Source organism: Rhineura floridana, chromosome 3 (genome assembly GCF_030035675.1).
Source record: "Rhineura floridana isolate rRhiFlo1 chromosome 3, rRhiFlo1.hap2, whole genome shotgun sequence".
In the NCBI taxonomy this organism is placed as follows: Eukaryota; Metazoa; Chordata; class Lepidosauria; order Squamata; family Rhineuridae; genus Rhineura; species Rhineura floridana.
In genome coordinates, this window is record NC_084482.1 from 19,750,345 (window position 1) to 19,766,071 (window position 15,727).

The following is a 15,727-nucleotide window of genomic DNA, read 5'->3' on the forward strand; positions in this document are numbered from 1 at the left end:
TAGTCCAATCTAGAGGTTACCATAGCATGGATAACTGAGGCGAGATTCTCCCTGTCCAGATAGGGTCGTAGTTGGGCTACCAGCCGAAGCTGGTAGAATGCATTCCGTGCCACCGAGGCTACCTGAGCCTCAAGTGACAGGAGCGGATCTAATAAGACCCCCAAACTACGTACCTGCTCCTTTAGGGGGAGTGTAACCCCATCTAGGGCAGGTCGAACGTCAACCATCTGGGCAGAGGGCCCTCCCACCAACAGCATCTCAGTCTTGTTAGGATTGAGTTTCAGTTTATTAGCTCTCATCCAGCCCATTATCGCAGCCAGGCAGCGGTCTAGTACATCAACAGCCTCACCTGACGAAGATGAAAAGGAGTAGTAGAGCTGCGTATCATCAGCATATTGCTGGAAACGCACTCCAAAACTCCTGATGACCTCACCCAGCGGCTTCATATAGATATTGAAAAGCATGGGGGACAGAACTGAACCCTGCGGGACTCCATATTGGAGTACCCAGGGACTCGAGTAATGTTCCCCCAGCATCACCTTCTGGAGACGATTCCCGAGATAGGAGCAGAGCCACCGCCAAGCAGTGCCTCCCACTCCTAAATCCGTAAGTCGCTCCAGAAGGATACCATGGTCGATGGTATCAAACGCCGCTGAGAGATCAAGGAGAACCAACAGAGTTACACTCCCTCTGTCTTTCTCCCGACAGAGGTCATCATACAGGGCGACCAAGGCCGTTTCTGTACCAAACCCCGGCCGAAAGCCCGATTGAAATGGGTCCAGATAATCAGTTTCATCCAAGAGAGCCTGGAGTTGGCGAGCGACCACACGCTCTAGGACCTTGCCCAGGAATGGAACATTTGCTACCGGCCTATAGTTGTCCAAATTATCAGGGTCCAAGGAGGGTTTTTTTAGGAGCGGTCTCACCACCGCCTGTTTCAGGCAGGATGGGACCACTCCCTCTCGTAAAGAGGCATTAATCACCTCCTTGGCCCAGCCGGCTGTTCCATTCCTGCTAGCTTTTATTAGCCATGAGGGGCAAGGATCCAGAGCAGAAGTGGTCGCCCGCACCTGTCCAAGCACCTTGTCCACATCCTCGAGCTGTACCAACTGAAACTCATCCAGTAAAACAGGACAAGACTGTGCTCTGGACACCTCATTAGGATCAACTGCTACAATAATGGAGTCAAGGTCCCGGCGGATGTTCATGATCTTATCACAAAAGTGTCGCGCAAACTCATTACAGCGGGCAATTGATGGTGTTATTGCGTCCTGGGGACCAGAGTGTAAAAGTCCCCGGACAACTTTATAAAGTTCCGCTGGGCGGTTAAGAGATGACTGAATAGAGACAGCAAAGTATTGCTTCTTTGCTGCTCTCACTGCCTTCACATAGAGTTTGGTAGAGACCCTCACAAGTGCATGATTACAGCCGTCGGGAGTTTGCCTCCATTTGCACTCAAGCCGTCTCCTTTCTTGCTTCATCACTCTTAGCTCCGGGGTAAACCAGGGAGCCAATTGAGCTCTGCAACGGAGAGGGCGCACCGGGGCGATCGTGTCAACTGCCCGGGCCATTTCTGTATTCCACAGCGTGGCCAGGGTTTCGACAGGACCGTCAATTCTATCAGCCGGAAAATTCCCTAGAGCCATCAGAAAACCCTCAGGATTCATTAGTCTCCGGGGACGGACCATCTTAATTGGTCCTCCACCCTTGCAGAGGGGAGAAGACAATGTTAGTCTAAACCTTAATAGGCGGTGATCTGACCATGACAAAGGAATAGATGTAAAATTCCTCACTCTCAGATCACCATCCCCTAATCCAGAGGCAAAAATCAAGTCCAGAGTGTGCCCCGACACATGCGTAGGGCCAGTAGCAAATTGAGACAGCCCCATGGCTGTCATGGAGGTCATGAAGTCCTGAGCTGCTCCAGATAAAGCGGCCTCAGCATGAATGTTGAGATCCCCCAATACCAAAAGTTTGGGGGAACGCAACAATAGATCCGAGACCACCTCTGTCAGCTCAGTTAGGGAGGCTGTTGGGCAGCAGGGTGGACGGTACACCAACAGTATTCCCAGTCTGTCTCGCTGACCCAACGTTATGTGTAGACACTCTAGACCATTAGCCACCTGGATAGGGTGCCTAACAAGAGGGATGGAACTTCTATAGACCACAGCGATTCCCCCTCCCCGACCCTCGGATCTACCCAGATGCTGAACCGAATACCCAGGTGGGCACAACTGGGAGAGATTAATACCTCCCAGATCGCTCACCCAGGTCTCGGTAATACATGCCAGATCGGCCGCCTCATCCACAATTAGGTCATGGATGAGGGAGGTTTTATTATTTACTGATCTGGCATTGAAAAGCAGCAACTGGAGATCCGAGGGTTGGCTGATAGAACTACCAGCAATCCTGTGGGTGTGGGGAGGACCGGAACACGTCACAGCCACCAGTTGTCTGGGGCGAGTTCCCCTTAACTGGCATGTCCTACTCACAGCACCATACCTCCCATTACCCGTCACTACACTAATAGGGGCCCCCTTTGGTCCACCCTCCCACAACACTGTCCCCTCGCCCAGGCACATAATAAAAATAAAATAAATAATAAAACTCATGGCATATACACACAATCACACACTCACTCATACAACCCACTCATACATTCAGACAGCACAGCAGCATCCGAGGGGCTTCAGCAACCGGCAGTCCGTAGTAGCTGATGTAATAGGGGCCCAAAAGCGATGGACAGCAGGCAATGGGTCTCCCAAGCCCCCTCAGCCAGCCGGCTTATATATCCCCTCCAAAGAAGGGACAGATGGAACAGTATCAGGCACAGCTGGCTGAGTACCTGAGGCCTGGTCCTGCAAGGTGCCCACGTGCAGAGCAGGAGCCCAAGAAGGAGAGAGCAGAGATGTTGACCAAGCAGCAAAGCAGGCAGATGGCTCTCCCTCCCTGGGTGGTGATGGTCCTCTTCCCTTGCAGGCACTGGATCTCCCAAGCCCCCCCAGCCAGCCGGCTTATATATTCCCTCCAGAGAAGGGACAGGTGGAACAGTATCAGGCACAGCTGGCTGAGTACCTGGGGCCTGGTCCTGCAAGGTGCCCACGTGCAGAGCAGGAGCCCAAGAAGGAGAGAGCAAAGATGTTGGCCAAGCAGCAGCAGCAAAGCAGGCAGATGGCTCTCCCTCCCTGGGCAGTGATGGTCCTCTTCCCTTGCAGGCACTGCAGATGTCCCTAAAGCATTAATTCCCAAACTGTGTGCCCTCCTGACATCTGCCAATGTGCCCCAAGAAGTTAATTGACATAATTAAAGACTCTTGAGAACCCAAAGTGCCAAGAATAAATTGTTCACTGTGCTCTCTGCATGATTCACTGCTCTGGTCATCCCTCCTTCCAATCAGCCTGTTGGAGATGGGAAATTCTGTTGTGTCATTCCTGTTGCGTCTCTCCATATATCACTGCACCGGGAGAATGACCTACTTCCAGTCATGTGAAGATCAGTGACTCTGGCAAAAACGCAAGGGCATATGCTCCTCTTTCACTTACACTTCTTACACATACATGCACTTGAGGAGGGGGGGGGAACTTTTCAGGTGAAAGGGTGGAATATGCTTGGGATTTTAAATTCAGAAAGAAAGCCTGTCTGAGTAAGTAGAAATGTCGTGGGGGGGAACACTGTCCCAAAGATCTGACCTTTTTTCTAGACCAAACAAAACTGCTTCATGTCTTTTGAATAAAATGGATGTCCTCCTTATAGAATCTGAATTTCGGTATGGCACCACCCTCAAAGACAGACAGACAGAACAGAAAGAAGACAGAAGCTTCGGGTCTTTTTCCTAAGATTTGGCGCCAAATCTTTCCAGCAAGGGATGCATCCCAGCTGGCCGGCCTTGAATTTCACATATCGTGATTAAAACTGCCCCCTGCCTCTCCCCTTCGGCCCAGACTAGTTCGGTCGTACCTCTCTCTTTCCCCCTCCGTCGCTCCACGCCGAGTCACTCCGGTCTCCTAGCGACAGCCTCTCCCGCTGAGTTTCGAGAGCGGCAGGGCAGAGGGGAAGCGAACGACAGTTAGAGCGCCCTCTTGCCAGGCTACTCGGCAAAACGACCCTCAAACGTTTCTTCCAACGCCAACAGCGTACAAAGCTGTGCAGCCTAAGGGGGAAAGAAAAAGGAGGGATCATGTAGGAATGAAACCTGATGCAAGAGCCTCGCAGCTGAGGAAGTCCCTTCTCTCTTTTCTTGCAGCTGCTATAAGGAAATGAGGATCCCTACAAAATTGTTCTGCTGGTTTTGAATTGGTTTTTGTTTCGTTCGGGTTTAATACTTGATTGTAAACTGCCCTGAGATATAGAAAGGGTGGTGGTGAAAATGTTTTCAATACATAAATAAAATGGATATTCCAACCCACAGACACCCCCCCACGCCTTTCTGGAGCAAGGACTTCGTTGATAATTGAATTCTGCCAGCCAGAGCTTGTTGCAGCATTAATCATAGCCCACTCTAAACATGCGCAGGATTAGCAGGAATACTCCAGCACCGTGTATGGGGAACTTGTGGCCCACCAGATGTTGTTGAACTACAACTCCCATAATCCCTGACCCATTTACTCTGCTGGCTGGAGCTGATGGGAGTTGGAGTTCAATTTCTGGGCTCCTTTTGGGAGGAAGGACAGGATAGTAATTTAACAAATATAAATTTATTATATAAATTTTATGTATTATATATAAATATCTGGAGGGCCACAGATCCCTTATCCCTGGCCTAAGGCATCCCCACATCTCTTAAGGCATCCAGCTCACTTGCCTAAGGCATCTCTTCACACCCCTCAGAGACTAAAAGCAATGTCCTGCTTTGGAACCTCTTTAGAGATAAAAGGCTGCAGTTGCCATGACAACAGGACCTGCCTGTGGTACCCAGGACTAGATATGAAGACATTGATCCCTATTGAGGCAACACCAGTCTAAAAATAGCCTGGGATCCTCCTCACTGTCAGGCCATCCTCCACATCTCCAGCCTAGAAATTACTCAAATTCAGCAGGATATACAGAGTAGGAAGATTAGTGTGATAGGTTAAAATAGGGGAGAAAGAAGTCAGGATTAATCACTGAGGGAGTTTATCCCCTATAATTACAATTGGCATAGGCATCATCTGGGACAATGAGTCCCATGGGTTAATTAATTGTGTGTGGTATGGGAAGGACACTTATTTGCTTTATATAATCACTATCCGTCCCCATATCCTGCTACAATGAAGCCTAAGTGTAACTACAATAATTACATATTTGTCATCTGTTTATTCCTCCCAATTTCCCTCCTTTTCCTTTGTTGTCTCTGTTGTATCTGTTTCTATATTGTAAGCTGCTGGGGCAGAGACCTGCCACATGGATGGATGGCATAATAATGACAACAGCAATAACTACAACAACTACTGCTGCTACTACTACTACTACTACTATAAGAATTAAAAAAAAGAATATATGCCAAGTGATAGCTGAAAAACAGTTTATTAGTATACAAATTGAAAAGACAATGAATATTAAACTTCCTTTAGATTCTTTTAAAAAAATTTATTGACCTTCCCAACAAAATCTACCCCGGCACACTGATTTCATACATAATACTTGCAACGCAGTTGTGTTATGTAAGATACTGCAAGTTGTCAACATCCCACAAATTATCTGAATGGGAAAATACATTGAATAGGCCATAATGTCAAAATCTGCAAATTATATACATACACAAGAAAAGAAGCATACAACAGTTTTGTTAAAAATGGGATAATGATTGCTGATTATTGGAAAAACAAACCACACTCTTCAAACAATATGATCTGTGGTTTCAATTTATCCTAAATTTTGTAATTTGTATTCTGATAACTTGCTTGTTAACTGATACAAAACACACTTCAGGAATATGTAAAGAGGAACAACATATTTTTTACATGTGAAATCGTTTGCCTGCTTAAGAAAATGAAATGTGAAAGCTTTCTTGCAATATTTTAAATGAATTTTGGGTGAAAAAATTGCACGGCCTCACTTGTTCTTTTTTTATTATGTGGAATTGACACTGATACTGAAGCCGGAGGTGACACTTGCTGTTGCCAAATTTAGTGCTGCTGCTATTAAACGTAGGAAAATAAAGGTGCAATAATTTAGTTTTAATGTTTTCTTTCTGTATACTGTTTTTACCTGAGTATATATTTTTCTGCTGTTAAATCAAAATGATCCCATTTATACTTGTTTATACTGTAATATTATTTTGTATTGAAGGGTCAATTTGACTGTAAATAAACTCAACTCAACTGATACTGAAGGTTTACCTGCATAATAGTGCTTTAGGCCTTGGACTGAAAGAAAATCCAAATCATGCTCATATGGTATTAAAAATATAATGAAATGAAATAATTGAGGATGCTGAACCATATAATGACACTATCCACACATCAACATTTAATGGTATCCTGAGATGAGGAGCTTCACCTTGCCTAATGGTAGAGCCAGGAAAAGGTTATCCAACATTGTTTGGACCATAAGGAGTGAATCAACAACTTTAAAGCAGTGGTTTAACTTTTTTCCCCCATGGATCACTTGAGAATTTCTGAGGGTCGTGGTGGACTGCTTAATGATTTTTTTCTGCCTGTTATAGCAATTGTAATCTGTTGTGCTAGATGCTGTATGATTTTTAATTATATTTGTATTGCTTTTATTTCTTACACTGTATTTTATTGTATTGCAATTTGAATTCCATAGAATTCTATGGAATTCAAATTGCTAAGGGTTCTTCACAGTAACATTGTGCACTCCACCTGAATGAAGCTAACGGGCCCCAGTTTGGGAACCCCCCGTTCTAAAGCATGATGCAATTTGGCAAACATTTATTTTGTATACTGCATGGTCTGAAACCATGAGGTGGCTGCCTGCCTGGATAGTCTCTGACTTTTTCTTCTTTCGAGCAGTTGGGTTGGGACTGGTGCCCAGATTTCAGGAGCTCCTTGTGAATCTTGCAAAGATATCTGTAATAGCAAGCAACATTTGTAATATGCAATAAGCAAGGCTGTAATATTTATTTATTTTTATTTATTATATCCCACCTTTCCTCCAAGGAGCTCAAGGTGGTGTACGTATGGTTTTCCCTCTCCTGTTTTTATCCTTGCAACAATCCTGTGAGGTAGGTTAGGCTGAGATACTGCAACTGGCCCAAAGTCACCCAGTGAGCTTCATGGCCAAGCAGGGATTTGAACCCTGGTCTTTGTCATCTGACCCTCTACTACGCCACACTGCAATAATCTTACCTGAGATATAAATTACTATATTTATTCCTTTTTGTCTGTTTTGTATTTTGAAGTAGATGTGTTGTGGTGACAATGGGAAATAAAATGTTCTTCACAGTTTTTTTTCTTTTAAAAACCCTCCTAGATCCTTCCAAAGGCCTATCTTGTCTAAGCTCATCTATTCTCACAGGGGGCAACTAGATGCTGCCCATGGGAAGTGCATAAGCAGGATATAAGCCATATAGTATTCTCCTGTTCATGTTCCTTAGGAGGAAGAGTCAGGGTGAACCATTGCATTATCTGGATGCTATTCGCTTTTCAGCCCCTGGAAGAACATGGTTTGGGACCAGTAAAATGCTGGCTGGTAAATAATCCCAGCTCCAAGAAACCACACCACAGCCAAGTTTAAAGGAACACTGGCTGACTAAAGCTTTTTTTGTGTGTGCTACAGAGCTTTGCGCCAGTGCTGAGAAACTAAGCATGAAGCCTGCATGTGTCCCCCACCCCATCCAACAACCTTTTATTTAATTCTTTTACTGTGGTGGGAATCCAGGCACTTCAAAGGAAGACATGGTTTTCTGAAAGAATCAGCCAATCCACCTCTTCTCTCAGTGCCTAGAACCTCTGCCCCCACTGGCCAGCAGGACAAGAGATCACTGCTCACAGTATTTGAGGCCTCTTTAATGTGTGTGCGGCATATGATCCTTTTCCAGTGTCAAACAGTCAAAACTATCTAATCCCACAAGGTGGCAGCACTTCCTCAGAGTTACTCTTGATAAACAAGTATTCTCAGTATCTTGAGATCAGCCAACCCATTCTCCCACTTTTCCAGGCCATCAATTTATTTTCTGGCAACCTCTTGTGTCTTTAACAAGTGAATGCAGATAGAAATTCAATAAGTACAACTTCCCCAGCATAGAGATGTGAAGAAGAAAACTGTCTATTGCATTTCCCCCATATGAAACTGTAAAAAGCATGGGTGTACCGGAAAAAACTGACAGCCAAATAGGGTTGCCAGGTTCATGGCCTGACTGATCCTGTATCTTTAGGAGAAGAGAAATTCAGCCAAGTGCTGGTTTTCTTGCAACCCTGTAATGGGAAAAACCACAAGGTGGAATTCTCCTTTCCCCCTGCACAACTTTTAAAGATACAGAAGACCTCTTGGAGGCTGCAACCAAGAGGTCTTCTGTATCTTTAAAAGTTGTGCAGGGGGGAGGGAGAATTCCACCTTGTGGTTTTTCCCATTACAGGGTTGCAAGAACACCTGCACTTGGCTGACTTTCTCTTCTCCTAAAGATACAGGATCAGTCTCAGGCCATGAACATGGCAACCCTACAGTCAAAGTAGTTTGGGAGCTAAAAGTTTCCTGATATACAGAATAAGGACTTTGGAATATCTTGGGCAGAAACCCAAGTTTTTATCCCTTCCTTCCTGTATTCTCTCCTTGCTCTGCAACCTAGAGTACTTCCAGACTATAGCTATTTTTGGGTGGGATTCAATCACATACTGGCAAATTTTGGATGTGTGATTAAAGTTGATTTAGAACACTTGAACAACAAAGTCAGTTCCCCCCCCCAAAAAAACCAATCTTTTTATGATAAAGAAAATGATGGGAAAATGTACTTGAAAGTGACGGATAACAATTGCTAGATGCAATGTCGCATAACTTCTCCACAAACAAATCAGAAGGAATCCTCAGTAAATAGCCAATGTCATGTAATCTTCCCGCAAAGAAATCAGGATGAATGATCAGTAAACAGGTTATCTGGAAGTGACCCTCGTCTAGCACTTCCTCCTCCTGCTCTCCTTGCCCCATTCATATTGACTCTTGTTGGTTACTCACGCTACCAACCACAATCTTTCATTTGTTTATTGTCCAGAGAATACACATGCATATAGAAACATAGCAGGTGGCAAACTCATCTCCTGCCTGCATGGTACACACATGCCCTATTAACTAGTATTTTACTCCTTTAAGAGGCACTGGCTGGCTTCTGTTAAAAGTGTCTGTCTCATAGCTTCTTCTTTAAAGGCAAAGGTTCAGCTATCAGAAGTGGGGAACTTGTGGCTGTTGGACTCCAGTTCCCATCATCCCTGATCATTGGCCATGCTGGCTGGCGCTGATGGGAACCGGAGTCCAACATCTAGAGGGCCACAGATTCCCCACCCCTGAACAGGCAGTTGCATTGGGCCTCACCCGGCAGAGACTTAGGTGGCAGTTAGGATGAGATAGAATAGAAGATGGCTTGCTGGGACATCATCTCACCACCTGACCTCAAATGCACCAGCAGGAGCACCAGATTGGCTCGACTGGTGTGTTTGCACCACCTTGCCCCTTCCCTCTCCCTCCATGTAAGCAGCAGCAACTAAGCTGTTGGGAGGATTGATGAGTGCTGCCACCCCACCAGGCCATCCATTACTCCTGGAAGACAGCCCTTTTCTTTGTTCTGGCATAGAAGGCTTTTGGCTATATACGTTTATTATGATTGGCTTCAGTATCTATTATCCTAGACATTTATTTAGCAGTTATAGCATGTGAAGTATTTTCATTCACTAGTGACAGCTGGCCTAGGAGCACACAGTGACTATATGGTTGCAAAGAAATCTGAAATCAGGGCCTAGTTCTCCCTGAAGTGGTAGGTAAACTTGTGCTTAGACTATACTGCTTCTGACTGCAGGTGGGGGATCGTATGATTGAATGTTCCTCCATATAATCTAGTTCCTGAAAAGTAGATGTTTGTGAGAAGTATTCTATGAGTATATATATATTATATTTAATACAATGAACATGCTGTCTAAAAAGGATGCTCAGTACTGGCTATTTGTTTTCCTTTTCTTTTTTTAGAAGAATCAGCTGCATCCAATCTAGATGAGGACCAAGGTGCATGTAGATGGGTGTTAGTCCTTTCTTCTTTACCTATTTTCCCACCAAAAATTGTCCCCCAGATGTTATCTGCCCTGAAAGTGCTACTTGAAGTAAACAGCTCCTTGGAGTGGGGAATACTAGCTTGGGAGGTTATTTTCAGTACCCCAATTCCATCAGGACGAAAGGGCTTTTAAAAAAACTCTCCCTGTATGCCACTGTTCCAGTCTGGCTTGGAGACCCTGCAGCTGCTTTTTCTCAAATCATGCTTTTTGGAAAATGTGTTTATCATATATATAGTCATGGGTCCCAAGGAGAACCTTTGGCAAGAAGGGGAGAATGAAGAGTGAGGTACAGATCTTGGAGAGAGAGTTGCCAGTACTTCGGAAAGGAATAAAGGAGGCACAGGGGAAAGGTCTTCAGAAGCGTCTGGGTTTGCTAATAGGATTACTAAGAAAAGTCCAGAACTCCTCCTCCTTTCTCCTGAACTGTCTCCTGAATCTGTCCTGGCACCCAGCCCAGATTTAGCTGTGGAACAGTTAAAACTCAATGAACAGCTGAGAGAGCTAAGTGAAAGCAGCCAGTCTGAGCCGGAGTTTATGCTTTCACCAAGGTCAAGGAGATTAGAGATGGCTTCAGAAGATGCTTACAGCTTCTAGAAAAAGCCTTTGCCTTATAGCACAAGCAAGAAAGACCTAGAATTAACCTAGAGTGTTGGACTACAACCTGGGAAACCAGGGTTTGAATCCCCACAGTGTCATGAAGCTCACTGGGTGACCTTGGGCCAGGCACTGCCTCTCAGCCTCAGAGGAAGGCAACGGTAAGCCACCTCTGAATATTGCTTACAATGAAAACCCTATTCATAGGGTCACCATAAGTCAGAATCTACTTGAAGGCAGTCCATTTCCATTTTTTCAATGCCTGTTTAAAACTATTGCAGCAACTCCTTGCTATTACCTCCATGCCTTGTCCTGAGATAAGCCTAAACTGTTTGGTATCCTGAAAGATGTCCCAGTATTCTGTTTCATGCCTAGAGTGTGATGCTGTGTTCCTAAATTGACTTCCTGAATAAAGCTTCATGCAGAAAAATCCAGTTCTAGTCCTGCTTCTTTGGTTGGGTGCCAGGTCATATAGGGTCCCTCCAGGCTTCGTCTCTGACAGACAGACAGACAGACAGACACACAGAGCGAGCGAGCGAGAGAGAGAGAGCGAGAGAGAGGAACATCCAGACATCATTTCAATTTATTTGTTGTTCTGAGATGCTTCCCCAAAGTTACTGCATTACAGCTGCCTAAAGAGGCAAAAGTGGGACAAAAAATAAACCAGAACATCTGTGGTATAAAAAATTACAGGATTTCAGCTACAGGACTTGCACCAACTAGGCAGAATGTCTGCCCCAAAACTTTGGTAGGCACAAACAGTATTGGAAGTGGGATCTCGTATAACCACTCCAATACCATCATGAGCACAAACCATCACGAATGCACAATAAAAAGGAGGGGCCCTGACCCTGGGTATTAAGTTGGGATGACTTGAGGAAACAAAACAGGAGGAACTAAAAACAATACACCTTTCAACTGCACTTCTTGCTGCCACTCCCTTTATACCCCCCAAAAAGATCTTTCACAACACAAACTTTTGCTCTACTTCTATTAAACTTCCTCTCACAATACTGAGACCACTGCTACACACAATTTATTCCATAAAATGAAATAAGTAAACAAAATAATAAACAGTACAATCCTGTGCATGTCTATTCAGAGGTAAGTCCTATTATGTTAAATAGGACTCCCAGGTAAATAATTATAGGAGGGCAGCCTCAGTAAGTAAAATTAATAAGTTAAACAACTACTTCCCCTCCCACACATATGTGCCAATTATCCCTATTTACCAGGAAAAGTGCCAAAGAATTTTCTGCTATTAGTTCCTGGTAAATCATTCTCCCTATTTCACCTTCTATGGAGATTTTTGGATGCCTTGAAGAAGAAGAAAAGGTACGCGTGTGCATATGGTTCATTAGCTTCTTTTTCTCCACTGCATACCACATGGTTTATGACAGAAGTGGGGAATCGGTGGCTGTTCAGATGTTGCTGATCTACAACTCCCATCATCCCTAGCCATTGGCCATGCTTGCTGGGGCTGATGGGAGTTGTACTTCAGCAATCTCTGAAGACATTCCCATTCCCACTCCTGGTTTATGATGTTGACAGCAGAGTACTATGCACATCTACTCAGAAGTGAAACCCACTGAGCTCAATGGGACTTGCTCCCAGAGAAGTATTTAAAGCCGGTGAAACCAATGTGATACCTTCCAGATTTTTTTCACTCCAACTCCCATCAGCTCCAGCCAGTGAGACCACATCTGGAGGGCACTCCACAATGTCTTGAGGGCACAATGCTATCTACCCTGGTATATAAAATTGCAGCCTAAATGTGTTTAAGTGACAGCTATTGTAACTGTAATCACATAGATTGATTGTGTGATTAATCACTTCATTAAATATCTTTTTAAAGGCTATTACTATTATTGCTTTACTTACATTAAACTAATGCCCTACCCCTTTTAGAGTGTTGATGGGGGATGATGAATGGGATGAACAGGCAGATAGAGCCAGTTATGGATGAGATGTCCCCATCAGCATTTATTTTATTTATTTAAAATATTGCTATCCTTCTACCCTACAATAGGGCACTCAGGGCGGCTCACAATAAAAAAGGAAAAAACACAACAAACATTAAAATAGATAAAAATACATAAAACAGAGTTAAGCATGAGGTGAGAGAGAGAAGAGGTGCATTTCAAGAGTTTTCAATTGTTTCCACAGCCTCAGAAGTTACTGTCAATTATTACTGACATGGTATGTTACTGTATTAATACTTGTTGGCTTAGGGTTTATTGGTTAATGTCTATTCATTGTTTAAATTTTCAATAAATTATTTATACGTTGTTTGATGACAATACTCTGTGTCTGATGAATTAGAACTGACCCCTTCCGTTGGTTCATGATGAGCACACCTACTTCAGAGCCAGGGCAGTTTATTTCAGAATAAATTAATACAGGTTACAGAGAAGAGCCTTCAGCAAGATGCAGGGCTGTGTGTGTGTGTGTATACGTGACTGCACGCACATGCATGCACACACACACAAACACACACAAACAGAGGATGGTATCCAACAAAGTAGTTCCGTTGGTGCAAGGACTTCAGATGTATTACAGATCTTCTTTTCCTCTTCCTGCATGCCCCTTAAATCTGTTCTGGGGTTTCCCACAAACCTCTGGAGCAGATTTAGGGAGGGTGTGGGAGGCACATGGAGAATGGGAAGGTGCAGAAGCCCTTACACTAATGAAACCAGTCCACTCGATACCATAATTTGTATTTAACAATTTAAAAGCATCTAAAATTTTCTAAGCACCATACAGAAATTATGATGTGACAGCTCCTGTCTGCAAGCTCACAATCTAATAGACACAATGCTAAAGGAAAAAAGAATAAAGAGGAAAGTAAACAACGGAGCACCTGTTCATTCACTGGCCTATGGATGCGGCCAGATAGGTCTCCCCCTTGCCATTATGTTCTTCCAACGTATAACTAGATGTGAGGTCAAAGGTGTTAGAAGAACTGAGAAAGCTTATTGAATATGTGTCATTCTAGAAACAGACCACATACAGGTTTACCATTTCAGTCATAACTAAGCCTATGTCAAAGATCATCCAAACACAACGACTGCTAGAATGCTTCTCCATAATACTAACACAACACTCAAGATCTGACATCCTTGAGAGGTAGCATGTTAGTGAATATTTTTACTTTGTTCCGATCTTTGGAGAGGGCTGTTTTGCAGCAGTTTGCCATGGCAACGGGGGTGGTGGTACTTGATTAGATGCAACCACCTATCTCTTTACTTACCAAGTCAATTATTCTTTTTCTAAAACCATTCCTCTCATTCCCTCTTTATCCCTCATCACGTCTCTGGTTCTTTCCCCATTTCAACTACCTCTTAAACATCACCTCATCAGACATCTCTGCATCTCTCATAGATTCCCATCCACGGTGCTATTTTTTTCCTATGACCTCTTTCCTCCGCATCTACAAGCTTTGATATTTGACAGATGAGAGCATTTTTAATGCCACTACTTCTATGAACACCCAAGCGGGAGAAAGTGCCCAGAGCATAGTCATCTTCCACATATCTTTTGAATGTCCAGAGTGGTTCATATACATTATGTTGTTGGTTATGTGTGTTGTGAGCTGGCTTGAACTTTGATAAGGAAAAGTGGGACATCAATATTTTAAATACATTCTTACAACAACCCTATAAAGCAGGTCAGTATTATAATCAGCAGCATCATTGCCAAGTTGCAAATGGGTCTGAGAGACATTTGCTTGCTTATGATCACCATGGGGCTGCGGTGACATTTGAACCAGTGACTCCCGTCTGTTAGCCACCAAACTAGTTCAAACCATGACTTTCTAAGCAAGTTACATATGACACAATGGAGAAATTTCAGCCTGGACCTCCCCTCTTTCTCATTAGGCTGGCTCTAATCCAGGCATTCCTTTCCTTTAGTCAGTGCCAGGCAAAGAAGGTGTTTTTGCTATTGCACATTTATACATAAATCATCAGAATTTCCAGTTTGTGATCCAAAACCAGGAAAGCATTGTCAGGAAATGGCACTGAACTTGTCTTCTCCAAAAATCTAGGAAATAAAGCACTGAATTTGAGTCAGGATGCATCTGTCCCCTACTGAGAGAGATGTAACTTCCAGAGAAGTGTTGTCCACCCCCCCCAAAAAAAGATAGACGTAAAATTGAGCCAGTGTAGTGTAGTGGTTGTTTGACTGGAACCTTGGGAGACCAGGGTTCAAATTCCCACTTGGCCATGAATCTCAGTGGGTGACCCTGTGCCAGTCACTGTCTCTCAGCCTAATCTACCTCACAGGGTTGTTGTGAGGATAAAATCAGGAGAGGGACAACCATATTTGCATGCTACCTTGAGCTCCTTGGATGAAAGGTGGGTAATAAATAAAAAAGGAGGCAGTGTTTTACAAGGGACAAGTAGCAGAAAATAGGGATTGCCCATGGTAAACAGGGGCAGTTGGAGAATATGAAGATGGTGACAACATATCCCCTTCAATGCATCAAGTTAGGCTTGTCCCATTGGTGCAACAGTAGCCAGACTGACCTGGAATTAAGCAACAGCCTTCCTTGCCAATTTGGGGTTTGTTTGCATTACTTGCTTGATGAGGGGTGGGGTAGAGAGAAGAGGCGAAATAAATAAAGTGTAGAGACTGTAATAAAGTGATAGACTGTAATAGTGATAGACTGTAATAGACTGAAATAAAGTGTAGAGACCAATAAAGTGTAGAGACTGTTATCCCAAGTCAACAACCTCACCTTGGATTTATTTGTGCACACTGATGTGACTTTTGTTTTATCAGAATCTGAGCTCACATCCTTCTGAAAACTCCAGCTGCACACTATGCCAAGGTGAGGTGCGGCAGGAAACTGGGGGCCAGATATGCTCTGGTTGCATTAGGGATCTTCTGCTACACAAGTGTGACATGAAAAGTAAAAAGAGCTATGTTGTTGACCT

General features: G+C 44.0%; 1 protein-coding gene across 5 annotated transcripts in view; it reads right to left on the minus strand.

The window, feature by feature from the left end:
- Positions 1–4,153, minus strand: part of CCDC65 (coiled-coil domain containing 65) — a 26,276-nt gene extending 22,123 nt beyond the window's left edge. For 2 of the 5 annotated variants that reach the window (XM_061614820.1, XM_061614816.1), the window contains exon 1: positions 2,846–2,973. The gene's annotated coding sequence lies outside the window, so the exon portion shown is untranslated. Of the gene's footprint in view, positions 1–2,658; positions 2,754–2,845; positions 2,974–3,957 lie in introns of those variants that run through there. The other 3 variants (XM_061614817.1, XM_061614819.1, XM_061614818.1) reach the window with 3 other exon arrangements.
- Positions 4,154–15,727: the final 11,574 nt, after the last annotated feature.